We start from the raw sequence: 16,326 nt of genomic DNA, 5'->3' as shown, positions 1-16,326 counted from the left end.
AGTATTTGTCATTAAGGCATTATTTTAAGCATCTTAAACCAAGTCCTATAAAATAAAATAGAAGCATGCACGATATTTCTAAATCCAAAACAGTGCAAAAGCTCTTCTAGAAGAATATTGATGAAGCCACAAGACCCAACAAAACATCTAAGTGTCATCTCAGGAAATAAAAGTCAAAAAATCAAATTATCAGCAGAGAAGCTATTGAAACATTGAAAATTCATGTTTCAATAAAGATGTTCAAAATACTAATAGCAGCTATTCAAGATTGGCATAGAAGTTCAAAAGAACTATAGCACACAAGCTACCAGAATCGGTTCCTTCATTTTGCAGTATGTGTAAATGAACCGCCACACTGTCACAGCAGAAAAATTGTAGCTGGATCCTTAGGAAAGAGGCAAGATGAGGTCAAAATGGGTAGTTGGTGTTTTCCAGGCTGCGATTCTCTCACCCTTCACATGAGATTCAAAGCAGCAGCTAAGACTGATATTCATGTGTCGTTTTCAATTGCGAGTGTGCACCCACTGCAGCTAATATCTTTCCTGGTAATGGAATTCTGGGGCCTTAACTCAGGGAGCCCTAGGAAGATTCGAGATTAGGCTACCGAACTCAGTGCTTCAGGGACACACGGTTGACAGAAAGCTCAAAGTTGAGGAGCTTTTAAGAAAAGAAAGGTCATTCTGGAGTATTACACCAATTCAAATATTTCTGAGAGACTTCTGGTCGATGTATAGGGTATTACATATTTCCAAGAAGGTAATTACAATAATTCAAGTTTAAAATATTTTAATGCAAAAAAGTTATAGTTGTATGTATTAAGGGGATACAGCATGAAGTTTTGATTTATGAATACAATGTAGAATAATTCAATCAAGCTAATTAACATATTCATAATTTCAAATATTTATCATTTTGTGGTAAGAATATTTGAAATTTAATCTCAGTGACTTTGAAATGTCAAAATTTTAATTGGTTTAGATACAATGGGTGTATATACCCTTTCATTTCAGATTGAAGATATTGCAAAAATAAAGCATATAGTAGTTTTATGTGACATTAAACAATTTGATGCCTAGGCTTAAAGAAGTGAGTCTCAGTAGCCCAGATAGAAAATCAAAACAAAATGTTGACCAAGAGATGACTAGATATACAGCTGCTTTGGGCTCTTTCACAAATTTTCCTGTTAACTTACATTGATACTGAATTATTAATGCCAAGTACTTTTCTTAATGTTTTAAAGATGAAATAGAAAATATTATTGCATATGTAAGGATGAATTTCAACAGATCTCTGTAGCTTTCAATTTTTGGAAGTTAAATGGGTATAGGACTTACAAATGTCTCATTAGAGAGGATCAAGGGTTGACATCCCTAATTGGTCCTAAAGGGCTTCTGGATTTTGTCCTCCAAATGGCAAGAGCATTTGTTAAAGCTTGATTAGGCTGTTCAGTCACTAAAAAATTGTTTTTATTCTGAAAAGTTCCTGTTATATGAATTCAGAAGAGTTGAATAAGATTAATGAAACTACTGCATAGTTATTATTGATCATTTGGTCTTGTGTATTTCTTCAGTTGAAGATAGTTAATTCTTAGAAGCATTTATTTCATGCTGTATCCCCTAAATACATACAACTATAACTTTTTTGCAATAAAATTTTTAAAACTAATTTGTTTTTTTAACACTTTTGGCTTTTGACTTTATTAAAGGTTATGTTTAATAGATAATGAATATTTTATTATCTCATTTGTTGTCTTTAGTTTTCCATGTTAAAAAGTCCAATTGTTATTAATTGCCTTTTGCACACTAGACTTGTATAAAGTGTCTTATCTGATGTAAATTACAGAAAATATCTACACAGCCTGTTTTCTGCCACTCTTTTTTGGACCACATAGATAGAATACTAATTCAAAGAAATATTATATCCTTCTTTTTCATATAGTAAAATAGTATTTGATATCTAAAAGGAATTCAGCATAATCAATTTTATCTCCCCGAAAAAAGTTTAGAAGTCAATATTAAATATTATTTTGGCAGGAAGGCAATATTGAAAAGAGGTTTATTTCAAATTTCAGGCTAACTGATAAACTTTTGGAGGATCAATAGTAGGGAGTGGCATCAGAATGGTTCCACTTCATGGTCTACCTTGTGTAGTACAAATCATTTGAGAGCAGGGGGGAAACATGTGACAGTGGGCATAGGACAAGGAAATTCAAGCAGTAGTCAATAAAGCTAGTAGAATGTGTCATCAGTTCTAGATAGAGTCGAACTTTTCACCATGAGTCCGTATTCACGACTGCCCAACACTCACAACTCTTTTAGACCCTAGAATAAGCAGAACTTCTGTGTGTTCTCAGGATGAGGAGTGGACTGCAAATCTCAATAAGTTCAAAGTAGTATGATTTTTCAGGCCCCAAAGGAGTTTGTAATAAAGGATGGTCAAGACAGACTGAGTATTTCAGATACTGAACTTTCTGGGACCAAGTAAATAGATAGGATAAAGCAGAGACTAAGGAGGATAGTATGCCCCAGCCTGTGGGCCTGAGTAGGTAGATATGTTAGAATAGCAATGTAATTTTCCAGTAGAGTGTGTCTGTGTTGTGTGTGTATGTGTGTATGTGTCTGTGTTTCTATGCATGTATATGTTCATGTACCTGCAGTTTTACTCCATAAATTTCCTCATTAAAGAGTTATAAGATGAAAGTAGCTCTTTATAGTAAAACATACTGTAATTTAAAGAGTTTAATGTTGTTTAAGTATAGATGTATCAATAAAGCACAATATGTACTAAAAATTTTGATTTTATATATTGGCTTTAATAATGTCTTACATATTACCCTGAATAAAATCAAAAAGGAAAAAAGAGAACTTGCAATAATTAGCTCTGGGACATTTAGTTATTTGGGGGAAATATCATTTCATCATTCCATATATCAAAATATATTTCATGAGATAAAAAAAGTAATGTAAAAATAAAATACTATAAGAAAATATATTTCTTTTACTATCTCTTAATAAGGAAGGACGTTTAATTTTAAATACATTGGTTGAATTTCATAAACAAGTAATAGATTTGACTGTAAAGAAATGTCAAATTTCAGTGCAAAAGAAATAGCAAAACCAATTAGCTAATTAACTATTTCAAAAGCTTGAATGTCTTCAAACACAAAGCAGATGAATCATTCTTCAAGAAACTAACAGTTTCACTTTTCATTTTATTGAATTTTCTCTCTGGTTGTTGAGAGACAAAGTTCTATCTCCTCAGTTATAAGTTTCAACTTTTTCTGATGATTGAAAATGTACAAGTCAAAATAGTAATTTTGATATCAGATTCAATAGGTATTAACATAACCAATCAATAAAATATTTTTCTCAAAAATTAATTTTGAAGCATCAAATATCTAGTGTAGGGGCTGGGGATGTGGCTCAAGCGTTAGCGCACTCGCTTGGCATGCACAGGGTGCTGGGTTTGATGCTCAGCACCACATAAAAATAAAATAAAGATGTTGTGTCCACTTAAAACTAAAAAAAATATTTAAAAAAATTCTCTCTCTCTCTCTCTCTCTCTCTCTAAAAAATTGTATTTTTTAAAAATTAAATTTTAGAAAAATCACTGTTTTTTAAACTATTCTTTTATTTAATCACTAGAAAATTTTTATTAATATAAGATGTTTAATTTCTAATTATTAGTATTTCTTGAAGTGTCTCTTCTTGGCATCTCAGTCAAAAAATCGGTAACCATAAATGCATGTTTTTATTTTGGAATTCTCCATTCTGTTCCACTAGTTTGGGTGTTCTTTTTTTTGTGGGGGATGTTACCAAGGTTTGAACTCAGGGGCATTTAACCACTGAGCCACATCTACAGCCCAATTTTTGTATTTTATTGGAGACAGGGTCTCACTGAGTTACTTAGCACCTCATGGTTGCTGAGGCTGGCTTTGAACTCTCAATCTTCCTGTCTCAGCCTTCCAAGCTGCTGAGATTACAGATGTGCGCCACAGTGACAGCCCTTTTTTTTTTTTTAATATTAGCACCATGTGGTCTTGATTACTATAGCTTTATAGGACATTTTGAAGTCTCATGGCATGATACCTCTAGTTTTATTCTTTTTGTTCATAACCGCTTTGGCTATTCTATGACTTTTGTGGATATATATATATATATATATATATATATATATATATATAAGAGAGAGAGAGATATCTATATAGATATATAATTTGGGCTATTTTTTTCTTTGATGTCATTGAATTTTTAACAGTGATTGTTATCAAGTCTGTATATCACTTTGAGTAGTATGGACATTTTAACCATACAAATTCATCTAATTCAAAACACAAGATAATATTGTACCTTCTTAAATTTCTTCCATCTATGTTCTATAGTTTTCAGTATATATTTCTTTCACTTTCCTAGTTAAATATACTCTTAAGTACTTATTATTTTTCACAGCTATTGTAAATGGGATTATTTTATTGATTTCTTTCTCAGGTAGTTCATTGTTAAAGTATAGAAATACCAATACTTGTATGTTGGATTTGTATTCTGCAACTTTACTGAATTCATTTATTAGTTCTAATAGTTTTTTATGGAGTTTGGATATCCACATGCAGAAGAAAGAAAATGGGCAACATATACAAAATTTAATGTGAAGTTTATTTAGGAACTAACTGTTGATCTAAAACCTTATAACCACTGGGGAAAGGCAAAGTAAAAACACAATGAGATATCATCTCACTCCAATAAGAATGGTTAGCATAAAAAAAATAAGATAACAAGTGTCGGTGAGGATGGGGAGAAAAGAGGACACTTGCACACTGTTGGATGGAATGTAAATTAATTCAGACATGATAGAGAAAATAGTGTGAAAGTAGAAGTACCATATGACCCATCAATTTTACTATATTTCTTTCACTTTCTTGGTTAAGTATACTCTTACGTACTTTATTATTTTTCTTAGCTATTATAAATGGGATCGTTTTCTTAATTTCTTTCTCAGGTAGTTCTTAAATCAACTTCACACTAAATTTTGTGTATGTTGTCCATTTTCTTTCTTTGGCATCCAAAGAAAATAAAATCAATATATCAAAGAGAAATCTGCACTCTCAAATTTGTTGCAACATTATTCACAATCTACATGGCCATCATTAAGTAAATAAACAAAGAAAATGTGGGATACATACAAAATACAATACTATTTAGCCTTAGAAAAGAAAAAAAATCTGTCTTTTGATAACCCTAGAGAACATTGTGTGTTAAATTAAATAAGCCAAGTACAAAGAGACAAACATTACATGATTTCACTATGTGTATATACAATGTAAAAAAGTTAAACTCATACAAGTAGAGAGTAGAATGGTGGATATTAGGGGCTCTGGTGGGGGTGGCAGGATCTGGATGCTGATCAAGTGACACAAAATTTTATTTATATAAAAGAAATAAATGCAAGAGACCTATTGTAGAGCATGATGATAATAGTTAATAATAATGTATTGTATTCTTGAAATTTACTAAAGAAATTTTAAGTTTGCTCATTACAAAAATATCTGATAAGTATGTAAGGTGGTACATATATTGATTAGCTGAATTTAATCATTTCACCATGTATTTACATTTTTAAAACATCACATTGCATACTATAAATATATACAATTGGCATTTATCAATAAAATAGGAATAGGAAAAAAAGAACTATGATTTCTAACTTTCAGTCATGGAACTTTGATCTTAAACTGAAAAACCCCATATGTAAATTTTATTGTAGCAGTCCATGTTATTTGACAAGATGATTTCATATAGGGGACAAACAACAAGAAAACAGCTCCTTAGAAATAAGGCTCTTCTTTACTCAGAAAACAAAATTCATATGCTTGATTAAAAAAAGCAAAGAAAAAATGATTCCCAAACACAAAAAAAATTATTTTAAAAACGATTTCATGTCGACAGAATTATTGTTCCTACACATTTTTTATTTGATGTCAGCATGCTTTTTCAACAGTTACCACCCTTTCTGTTAGAATTCTTGTTTTTGGATGAGTGATCAATTGCTTCATGTTGATTCTCCCCAGCAAGGTATAGGTTCACCCCAGCTGCAAAAATTTTCAGAACTCTAAACAAAGCTCCATAGGCAAAGTCAGGCTATGATCTTTCAAAGGTAAACAGTGTGACTCTGTAGGAGTCTTCTTAGGAATTTGAGCAAGGGATTCTGTGAGAGTAAAAAGTTTTTAGCTTTTATCACAGCAGAGTTGATACCAAAAAGTGATTAAAATGCTCATAAATTACTAACTTTTATCAGGACTTCTGATAACCTAAATTTATTTAATTTACCAATTTTTCTCCTATATATTATTAGCTAAACCGAGACAGAAATAACATGGGAAGTTTGGAGCCAGTTATTCAGGGAGCACCCATGTTAGTGCCAAATTTGGTATATAGCTTCTAGCCTTCTGATCCAAAGTCAGTAGTGCTGGGGGTATCCCCATAAGCAAATGTTGTTAACACAGAGTTCTGCCAATAAATTGGATTTATTCCCTGTCATCTTCTCAAAAAGGACTGGAGTTTAATGTGTGGGAGTCTGAACACAGTAGAGAGTGTTAAAAATAACATATGTTTGCATAATTATCATCTTGTCACAGAAATCTGAAGAAAATAAAATTAAACTTATTTCCTTGTGAGATTCTGCAGATATTTATCCAGCTCTACTCTGCTCTTCTAGTGGAAATGGATACTGCATCCTGAAGGGGACTCAAAAACACTCTAAACCCAGATGACATCAGCAACAGAACTGTATTACCTTCCACTTGTGATGCTCATGCTACAGGGCAAGTTACCTAACTTCCGCTCCCAAATGGCCTCTTTCTTTTGCCTTTAGCCCAGTCTATCCTAAAAGCATATTCTGCATTAAAAATTGAAACTGAGCACAGATAGATCTATTAACTATGCAGGGCCATAAGGCAAATTTGTGGCAGTTTTAAGCCTTGGAACCAAATGTTATATCTTCATGTTTTGTTTACCACAAAAGTTTATTTATTCTTTACCTATGATCCCAGGGCTAAGACCAAATTTAACAGTAATTTTATGGTAATCATTTGTACATACATCATTCTATATTCCAGCATCTTACTAAGCTTCATTACAAGGTATAGCTAATTCATTTTCACTTCTAAAACAGAGATCTTCCTGGAGTGAAATATAATAGCTACTAAAGCTATTCACTGGGAACAAATTCAAGCAACAGATAAGTAGCAATATCCATTTGAAAGGATATGGAGAATCAAATGATGCTGAGTAGCTATAAAAATTTATAAAATGGATACAGCTCAGATATATTGTCACCTTAGTAATGCTCCTGGAGAACTACTACCATCAAGGAGAAGTTTCATGGGGTTTTATAAGAAATTAAAACTTTAGCACTTCCCAGGAGCACAGAACTAATTAGTTTGTGTAGTCATGTTTCAGTACTATTTCAAAAGGATAATTCTGCATCCCAAATTGCTAAAGGGGTGGTCTAACAAGCTGGAAGTTCATTTTGTCTTTGGATTTCAATTTCTTTTGAAGATAAGTTAAACGAATTTCAACAATGACACAAGCATGTCAAACCCTGAGAGGCACAGAGGATTAAAAATCACAGGAGAATTCCAGAGTCTCAAATCACAGCTTGTTCCAGCAACAGCCCACATGAATTTCACCCTTCCCCACCAAAAGTCAAAACATTAATTTAAGTGCTTTAAAACTAACATGGCTTTGTGTAAAGCATTTATTGGATGCTTGTCATGGAAATAAATCAAGAGATGGTAAGAAAAAATGTCTTACACAGAAGAACTAGGATTTACGGTTCAGGTCAATATATCCTTCCTCTACCTTTTCTATTTTCCACAAGTCTCAGAGGACAATAAGCTCAAATAATGAAACAGGAAGAATAAAAGTTGGAACATCTGACTTCCCAAGCCCTCAAGAGAAATTTATCAGTAAAAAGGAAAGATAAAACTGAGTCCTGCTTGGTTTCTCATGTACACAGGAAGGCTGACTTTTTACTTTGAACTTTTTATGTGTGCATTTTTAAATAAAGTACATAGGGATATAAACAACAAAGTTTCTTATTAAATACCTTTAGAAAATTAACAAAATTAATTTAATCAGAAAGCTTATTAGTTTCCTGTTTTGTTGTTTTGAGACTGGATACAGACTTCTGAGTTAGTGAAAAGATAAGAATGTATTTTGCATTTTTGACTAACATTAGAAATTGCTGTTTCTCTGTTGAATGGTTTCTCCATTGTTAAGTAATTTTGGCATGGATGATCTTTTTTCTTATAGTTATAATATTTGCAATATTCATGGCAATGACAAAATGACTGCACATATATCAATCCCCCTTGCTAGACTTATAAAAATCTCAAGAGGAAAGGTAACCTAATTGATTAAACAATTACTGTGTTCCTCTACTGATGCTAAGAGTATTAAGTACAATTTTTACAGTAACTTTAGAAAGTATATATTATTGACCTCTGATACCAAAGAGTCTACCATGACACAGCACTCTACAGCCACTAGCATTTGCAGGTGCTCAACCAAAAATGTCAATTAGACAATGATTTTAACAAGCTATGCTATGAAATCACCATGATGTTTTATTAAGATATCACAGAGGCACCTGGACCCAGTGGAGCATGCCTGTAATCCCAGTAGCTCCAGAGGCTGAGGCAGGAGGATCTTAAGTTCAAAGCCAGCCTCAGCAAAAGCAAGGCACAAAGCAACTCAGTGAGACCCTGTCTCTAAATAAAATATAAAACAAGGCTAGGGATGTGGCTCAGTGGTTGAGTGCCCCAGAGTTCAATCCCTGGTACCCTCCCCACTCAAAAAGATATCACTGATGCACAAATAACTAATAAAACTATTTAGAAAAATCCCTAAATTACTCAATGCACCATTTTCTGAATATGTATTTAATGGCTTTTATCATTCCCCCCCATATTTCCCTACTAGAAGGGATAATTAGTGGTAAGATGATTTCATAGATGAAATTCCACAGAATTGTCATTAGATGCAACTCTGAGTTGAATTCCAATAATAGATATTAGTTCCAACCTTCAATTTTGAATAAGTATGTAAGGGATAGCTAACCAGAGATTTGAAGGAAGCCTGTGCCAAGGAACAGTGTGTGCTTCTGTGTGACACTAACTGGCACCTACAGAGAACTTGTCATGTTGACCTCATAGAAATCAATCTATCATCAACGAAAGTGTCTGGTTCAGATAATCTGTGAGCTCCTGACACTCCTCCAAAACCCCACATGTTAGCTATATGTATTAGTTCCCAACAGTCATATATTCAGTTACCAAAAACCTCAGTGGACAAATATGAAAATGTTGAGGAAAATCTTCAAAATTCACTTTCAAATCAGAACCTCCTTCTGCTTTGTAAGAAAATGAAAATATTGTTTGCTCTTTTATCATACTGAAAAAGCAGACATCCACATAATATTCAATGATCAGAAACCTCTCAAAGTGAGAAACTACTCCTTTAAAACCTGAACTTTGCTTTACTTGAGAAAAGAGTGTTTGGCATTAAGCTCATCTTCCTCAAAGCCACATTACTGCTGAGTGAAATAACAAAACTAGATTATTTAGCATGACAACCTGCTGGGCACACTTTTCTGAGTGGTTATCACAAACCCTACCTCAGGTGACGATTGCAAGGCCCACGGCCAAAAGCAAAGTGATTTCCAAGTACTGTATAAATCAACCAGAAATCATTTTGCTTGGCTCTCATATTGCTATTATGAAATAGAACGAATACAAACTAAGAAAGAAAAATCTGCTGCAGGCTGAACACTCCCTTTGCCTTTTCTTCATGTTCATGATAGACTTTGGTTCGTAAAGTACCATGGGATTGAAGACGTGTATAAAGTTCTCCAGCTTTATAAGGACATTCTGCAGCTTATATCTGGTTTCTGTTTACTGGCATATACCTGCTTTAGTAGCTCAAAGGACAGACTAATGGGTAGCATACAACTGTATCAAATGTGGAAGTAACTTTTGCTAAACTGGAGTATAGTGTATTTCCAAAACATATTGAAAATTAGTTATGTACCAAAAATAATTTGTTGATAACTTCATAAGTATATATTATGTTCTAGGAACTTGGCAATCATTACTTCATTTTCAGTAGGCCTGTTTTAACACAGCTCCATTTTAAAGTTGAGGAAACAGGAGAGATCAATTAATATATTCATTCTCTTAAATATTATCAACATGAACATAGTTTAATTTAATTCATTTATGAGTTACTAAAAAAATTAAGCAAACCATAGATGTGTAAAATATAATTGCTGTTGAATTGATCAATTCCAAAATTGAAGGTACTTTTCTTTGTACTATGCTAATTCTCTAAATAAGAAGGGAAAAAAATGAGAGAAAGGGGGAGGGAAGGAGAAAGAGAGAAAGTATCATCTCTTTAGTAAAAAAAAAAAAAAAAGAGGAAAAAATAACTTCAGTACTTTTAATTGTTCAGAACATTCGGGCAATTTTTTTCTATCCTTTCCCTGTCCAGCTAATATAGTTGTAATTACAATGTAGTTACTGAGTACTGTCAAAATCCTTTTTATATATTTTTGGAACTTAAAAAAAGTGCTTCAAATTTATTAATGAAGTACGAATTGAGGCAAAGTTACATGACTTGCTCAAGATCATCATATAAATGGCAGAGCTGGGGTCATCTGATCATTCATTTTTTATATGACTATGTACTACACAATGTTCTAAGTGTTGGAGATTTATATGTAAGTGCAGTACAGTGCCTGCCTCAAGAAGTTTACAGGTCTGTGAGTAATACTCTAAAGTAATTAAGCAATGAATATAAAATAATTAAAACCCCAAAGAATCAAAAACATAAAAGAATATCTTTATGACCTTGAGATGGGCAAGAAAACTTTAATCCAGACACAAAATCTACTAATGATGAAGAAATAATCATAAATTAGACTATAACACAGTTAAGAATTTCTGTTCATTAAAGGATAATTAAAAGAGTGATGGCTACTTTTATGTGTCAACTTGACTGGACTAAGTTAGCAAAGCATTATTTATGGATGTGTCTATGAAGGTTTTTCCAGAGGAGATTAGCATTTAGAATCAAAACATTGAATAAAAAAGGAGATTCTTACAAATGTAGGCAGTTATCATTCAATACACTGAGGCTCTGTACAAGATAAAAAGGCAGCCAGGGGAAAGAGAAGAGTAAATTCACTTTCTCTGTTTGAACTGAAGCATTTGTCTTCTCCTACCTCTGACATTGGCGCTCCTGTTCTCTGACCTTCAGGCTTGGACCAGAACCTAGCACCATTAACTCTCCTGGTTCTTAGTCCTTCACACAGGCTTTGGAATTTTGATTGAATTATGGTATCACTTTCCTGGTTCTCCAGCTTACAGCCTACAGCTAGGATTTTGCAGCCTCTATAATGGAAATAACCAGAGTACAAGAGATATTCACAAGACATTACAAAATGATAGCATTTGGAACATACAAAGAACATACAAATTAATGTAAAAATTAAGATATTTCAATAGAAAACACTTCACAAAAGAGGATAGCCAAATGCCCAATACACATATGAAAGATGAGACACTACATTGTGTATGACCAGAGAAATGAAAAATTGTGCTGCAACTGTGTACAATGAGTCAAAATGCTTCTACTGTCATATATACCTAATTAGAATAAATGAATTAATTAATTTTTAAAAAATTAAAAATTGCTGAATCACTTCTTTAAAAACCCCCTGTTCCTGATAATGGGGAGAATCCTGTCCTTTAGGACAGGAGTCCTCTGTCTTTCTCCTTTTCTACCAAAACAATAAACCTTCTTTTTCTTTTTTCTCAAAAAGAAAGAAAGAAAATTGTCTGATGTGGTGGTGCTTGCTGGTAATCCTAGCAACTTAGGAGCCTGAGACAAGAGGATCACTAGTACAAGTCAGCCTCAGCAACTAACCAAGGCCCTAAGCAACTTAGTGAGACCCTGTCTCAAAATAAAAAATAAAAGGACTGGGGATGTGACTGAGTGGTAAAGTGCCCTTGGGCTTAATCCCTAGTACCAAAAAAAAAAAAAAAAAAAAAAGAAAGAAAGAAAGAAAAAATGAAACTACAATAAAATATGACTGCATATACACTAGCCTTGATAAAATTAAATAGATAAAATTTAAGATGTACATAATGTGAAACAAAAAATTCATACATTGCTGGTAAGAGTCAAAATTGGTATAAAACCTTATAAAACCAAACAGCACTGTTTATTAAAGCTATATATATATATATATATATATATATATATATATATTCTGTTACCCAACAACCCAAATACTATTTATATTCCCAAGAGAAATACATTTAAGGCGTGCATGGTGGTATACACCTGTAATCCCAGTGGCTCAGGAGGCTGAGGCAGGGGGATCGCTCAAAACCAGCCTCAACAACTTAGAGAGGCCCTAAGCAACTCAGGGAGATCCCATCTCTTAATAACATATAGAAAAAGCTAGGGATGTGGTTCAGTGGTTAAGCATCCCTTGTGTTCAAAATCCTTGGTACCAAAAAGAGAGAGAGAGAGACAAAGAAAGAGAAAAGAAAAGAAAATGTTCACCAATACACATGTACCTCGTCAGTATTTATCTTAAAAAGTTTAAAGTCAGCATACGATAGCAATACATAAATATCCATATTTATAGCCACACAAAAAAGTACTTGCCACATAATTGCAAAATTAAAAAGGAGAAGAACCATAGAAAGAAATGAATCTATGCTAAGACTTCCACATTCAACCAAGATATAGTAACAGGGAATTGATTTAATGTTCTACCTGAAACAACTAAATCCTCAGATAAAATATAGGATATAATGATGGATTTTTGTAACACTAAGCATGAAGCAATGAAGGAAAGTGATCCTGAGAGATGAAAAACAAATGAGATCAGCCGTACCATTGCCCAACTCTAGCCTGGAGAGAGATTTCTGGCCATGGCCCAGGGAAGAAAAAAAGAGCCATATTGCAGAAAGACAGGTGAATTTCCCAGGAACGACTGGTAGCTGGAGTTTGCAAAGCAGAGTAGTAGAGAGAATGGAACTTCACACAGAGAGTTCTCCAGAGCTCTGCAGAGTTTTCCTCCACTCTCCAAACAAGTATTCATTATCATAGGATATCTAAAGTGCTACCTATGGCTAGAGAAAGAACCATCAGAAAGAAACAGAGGGAATATTATTAGAGTTTACAAAGAGACTGAGACAGTTACTGTTCCCCTAGCCAGAGTGCAAAACCTCATGGTTCATGGGTTACTGAGGAGACTACTCAGAAGAGTTCTGCCCAAATAGTGGGGCAAAATAAATCCTAGGAAAGGCTGTTCTGGTTCTATCTAACAAATTTTACATAGAAGATATAAAAGTATTAGTATGTTTCCAAGTAACTTATCAGTTGTCCAGAAGAAAAGTTCAAGAATATTTATAAGAAAACAAAAATGTCCAAAAACTACAAGGTTAAATTCCTGATGTCTGACAATCAACAACAACAACCAAAAAAAAAAAAAAAAAAAGAAAAAGAAAAATCACAAAGCATGCAAAGGAACAATACAATCAATAGTAAAGAAAATACCAATTAAAACTGTTAGACAGTCATTAGACATGAGCAGTGGATCAGGAGTTTATGAAAATTATACAGAGCAAATAAATTGATCAACAGCTCTGCTTCAATGGCATTGCAAGGTCTAAAAAGTATAGCTATTTGGGACCTTTGCCTGACCTCAGCCATATAAACTATTCTTCTTACATCAGGAGGAAAATAGATAAATTCAGGGGAAGACAAAGATGTTTGCTCAGGAGAACCTAATTATTAAGGCATCTTAAGAAAAGCCCTGGGCCGGAGCCCGCAGCATGGCAGCCGCCGCCTATGTGGACCACTTCGCCGCCGAGTGCCTCGTGTCCATGTCCAGCCGCGCAGTCGTGCACGGACCGCGGAAGGGGCCGGAGTCCCGGCCCGAGGGCGCGGCCGCCGCCGCCACCCCCGCACTGCCGCGCGTTGAGGAGCGCCGCGACGGCAAGGACAGCGCCTCGCTCTTCGTGGTGGCGCGGATCCTAGCGGACCTCAACCAACAAGAGCCAGCGCCCGCCCCAGCGGAGCGCAGAGAGGGCGCTGCTGCCCGGAAGGCGAGGACCCCCTGCCGACTACCGCCCGCGCCACCCGCGCCGCCGCCTGCTTCCGAACCCGTCTCCCCTGGCGGAGAAGGTGCGGCAGCCGCGCCCCCCAGCCCCGCTTGGAGCGAGCCCGAGGCTGGACTAGATCCCGAGCGGGAGCCAGGACCCGCGGGGAGCGGCGAGTCCGGCCTCAGACAAAGGGGCCGGCGGGGCCGAAGTCGCGCCGACCTCGAGTCCCCGCAGAGAAAGCACAAGTGCCACTACGCGGGCTGTGAGAAAGTTTATGGGAAATCTTCGCACCTCAAGGCGCACCTGAGAACTCACACAGGTGAGAGGCCCTTTGCCTGCAGCTGGCAGGACTGCAACAAGAAGTTCGCACGCTCTGATGAGCTGGCACGGCACTACCGCACACACACTGGTGAGAAGAAGTGCAGCTGCCCTATCTGCAGAGAAGCGCTTCATGCGCAGCGATCACCTGACGAAGCATGCTCGCCGCCACGCCACCTTCCACCCCGGCATGCTGCAGCGGCGTCGCGGGGGCTCGCGGACCGGCTCACTCAGCGACTACAGCCGCTCTGATGCCAGCAGCCCCACCATCAGCCCAGCCAGTTCACCCTGAGCCCCACTGGACCCACAGCAGCACAGCCCCGCCAGTCCCTCCGCCAGCCCCGCGCCCAGCCAAGGACCCCTACCCTGACAACAGCCATGAGCAGCCGCTCTCACCTCCTCTTTGTCAGTCCGTGCCCTTTCCTTTTGTAATAAGAAAAAAAGAGCAAGAACTTCATGAAAAGTCCACGTAAAAACACTTTTCTTCACCTCAGGTGTCAAAGTCAATTTGTTTTTAAAAAAAAAAAAAAGCAAAACAAAAAAAAATCAAAAGAAGAAAAAAACAAAAAAAATTTCAAAAAACATCATCCACAAATTGCACAATGGAGATACCCACAAAGTTGCGATTCAGCGGTGTCGAACCCCCTTTCTCAGGGATGGACACGTTCCACGAGGTCAGTGAGGGCACCCCTTCCTGCCGCCTTACTCTGTACATAGATTTGCACTCTGGAATTTTCTTTTAGGTTTGGGAACACACTGGGGACAGAGCAGGCCAACCAGTGCAGGTGGAGCTCAGCATGCATGTGGGTCAGTCCATCAGCTGGGAGTAGATGTGGTCACTGACATTTGTGATTCCAAGGCAGATCTTTTAGTGGTGAGGCGTGTCCTCCCCCTCCCTTCTACCCATCCACTCAGCCTCCATCCTTGGCCACATAGGCTTGGCTCAAAATGCAGATGGGTCTGAGGGACAGGCCACCTAACAAGGGATGCCTTAAGCCATGACAGGTCAAAGGAGCACTCCACTTGGGGGAATTGTGGAGAGTGTCATCTGCCCTCCATGACTGGCACTGCCTGTCTCACTCCTTACCTTCAGGAGCCCTCTCCTGGGCCCCTTGGAAAAATGGAAGCAGAGACGCAAGCCCTGGCTGGGCACAACATCACACCATCCAATCTCTAAGGAGACAGCCTGGGTTCCACCTGTCTGGGCCCCCACTGCCCAACAGACAGCACCAGGGACCCTTCACTATTATACCATATTCTCTGACTGGAAAATAGAGCCTGGGAATTCTGGTTTTCTAAAATGATTTTATGAAGTGTCGGTGTACCCAGTTCCCTAGCTCTCCCATGCTGCTATGGAGTCACCTCCTCTTTATTCTGTGGCATTATTGAAGTCATCCTTGGAAAACTCTCTACTTCCTTATTTAATGCATCATCCAGATCACCAATTTCACTGTAAAGTCACCCCCAATCTGTTCACTCCAGTCCATCTCCACTTCTGCAATTCTAGTGCAAATTATTAACACTCCACACGTGAGCAATTGCCTTAACTACCAAATTCATCTCCCTTCCACACCATTGCCTGTGTCCAGTTCACCACACAGCAGCCATGAACAAGAATGGTAATTTTGTTCTTCATTCTAACGGGAGGAAAAAGATAAAGGACCAAGTTATCTTCTCTCCCTGCCACAAACCAACAAAACTGGTAGTAAAGGTATACACACAATCACACACACATGCACACACACACACACACACACACACACACACACATGCACACACAAAATAGATTAGGCCAGCAATGAGAAAAAGAGGGGAAAAGAGGGCATTTGAGA

At 36.6% G+C, this 16,326-nt stretch overlaps 1 pseudogene; it reads left to right on the top strand.

Moving 5' to 3' along the window:
• The first annotated feature begins 13,906 nt into the window (after window positions 1–13,906).
• LOC144250163 (Krueppel-like factor 13 pseudogene) lies at window positions 13,907–14,988 on the top strand (annotated as a pseudogene).
• The last annotated feature ends 1,338 nt before the right edge of the window (window positions 14,989–16,326 follow it).

Source organism: Urocitellus parryii, chromosome 14 (genome assembly GCF_045843805.1).
Source record: "Urocitellus parryii isolate mUroPar1 chromosome 14, mUroPar1.hap1, whole genome shotgun sequence".
Taxonomy (NCBI): Eukaryota; Metazoa; Chordata; class Mammalia; order Rodentia; family Sciuridae; genus Urocitellus; species Urocitellus parryii.
The sequence above is the reverse complement of the archived record's forward strand: the minus strand, read 5'-3'. Positions and strand labels throughout refer to the sequence as shown.